Consider the following 1,939-nt stretch of genomic DNA (forward strand, 5'->3'; position numbering starts at 1 on the left):
CTCTGTACTACACTACATCATCCACAGGAAGTAGAAAACAAATCTCAAAAGAAAATAAAATTCAAATAAAATAAAAAGCAAACAAATCACGAACAAACAAGCCCTATATTTCCAACTGATATATCAGGGGGGCCCCCCTAGGGGGCCCCCCAGAGCAGCCCTTGGAGGGCCCCTTCTCTCTGCCGCTGCAGCTGGATTTGTGTTTTGCGTTAAGTTGAATATAAACTGATAAATATCCTTCAAATTGTTTAATTAATTTATTATTTTTAATTTTTAATTTTTACTTTTTTTTTTTNTTTTTTTTTTTCCCCCGAATGCCTCTTTTTCTGTCTGCTCCTTCATCTGCCCGCCAATGGACACCGGCAGTGCCGCCGGGTCGATTCATGTTTTTCCTGTTGTAGGTTTCGAGGGTTTCACGCATATTTTTGTGTGTTTTGTGCATTCATTTTAAAATTATTTATATTTTTTCATCTGAAATTTCTTAATATTTCTTAAAAGGGAATATTTGACGCTCTATTTGTTCTTTCTCGGTTGCTACCGCTGGTCATCTGCTCGTTTTCCTGTTTGCCGTTCAGGTGTACAGGCAGTGAAACTCGAAACTAATTCTTTAATTTATTCTTTCTATGTTATTATTTATATAATTCTATTAATTTAGTGACATTAGACGGAGTGATAGAGAGAGATATAGAGAGGCAAATCTATGATTCATATATGTAACGGTGTATGGTTGCACGCGTTTCTGGTCTTCATTTTCTACGACACTTCATGTTTCTGATATTCAGAAATCTTTATTCATTTGTTTCACTCTTGGGGGCCGAATTTTATTAGTATTTATCTGTGGCTTATTCCCCGTCGCCGCGTTCTTGAACGGGAGCGCATACAAATCTCAGCAGCTTCAACTCTGCACTGTACTGAACAAAAGAAAGAAAATATAATATTTTAAGAGCTCATGGTTTTATTTTTTTATTAGTTTAAGCCAGATAAGCAGCATTCTTAGCCGCTTTTTTTCTTAGGTTTCTTTGGGTTTCAAGTTTCAGGTTTCTCCTGCGGTGTCTGTACACCCCGTTTCGAGCGATCCGTTGTGAGCGGGCGACGGAAAGCTGATGAAAAAGGGTTTATGGCGAGGGAAATTTTGCGGAAAGAAGAAAGTATTTATGTTAATTCTTTTTCTTTTCGTGAATCCCCCCTTTAAAGTGCCTTAAAAACCTGTTTTTACCCCCCAAACGCCAAACTTGTATTATAAGTTGAATCACCATGGAACGTCTGCACCGGCCTGCAGCTGCTGGATACACAACGCCTCCTAGGAATCTGATGGAGTGAGAGTTTTAATATTATATTTTTGGGGTTTTTTTAGTTTATTTTATTCATTTATTGCCGTAATGGTTCTGTTTCCACCCCCAGGTACACCCGCAGCGGCGATCTGCTCGAGCGCCTGGCTCTGCGGCCCTTCTGCTGCAGAAGCTTTCAGCTGTTGATGCATTCCCGGTGTCTGATGAGTCGCCAGTCTTTGTTGGCTGCTTCTGACTCTCAACTGCTGCAGTAAGAGCAAAGGAAAGCAAAGAGAAAGAGAAGAATACCAACAGCATCTACCCCCTATAACCACCTACAGACTGCTGGAGAAAGCTGTACACTTGATGCTTTCCCTCGGCTGCACTTCTGCTGAAATAATTCAAATTGTGGCGGGTAAGAGTTTATGCTGCAGTCTGTGTATCTCATCTGATGATGAATATATTTTTTTTTCTTTTTTTTTCTGTTCTTTTTTTTGTGTTTTTTATTTCGTTTCTCCTAAGTGTTTTTGTTTTGTATTTGCTGTATTTTATGTGCATGCATTCAGCTGCATGCATGCGTTTCTGCATTTGTTTTTATTTATTTTTTTTTTTTTTAGAGTGCACCTGCCTGGTGGACAAGTTGGTCTTATCTCCTCACCGCACGCAGCTGT

General features: G+C 39.4%; 1 protein-coding gene across 1 annotated transcript in view; it reads right to left on the bottom strand.

The window, feature by feature from the left end:
- EMH_0008740 (uncharacterized protein) overlaps positions 1-1,939 on the bottom strand; it is a gene marked incomplete at both ends in the record, with an annotated part of 7,827 nt that overhangs the window by 4,292 nt on the left and 1,596 nt on the right. The window lies entirely within an intron of this gene.

Source organism: Eimeria mitis, genomic scaffold, assembly GCF_000499745.2.
Source record: "Eimeria mitis Houghton genomic scaffold, Emh_scaff342, whole genome shotgun sequence".
Taxonomy (NCBI): domain Eukaryota; phylum Apicomplexa; class Conoidasida; order Eucoccidiorida; family Eimeriidae; genus Eimeria; species Eimeria mitis.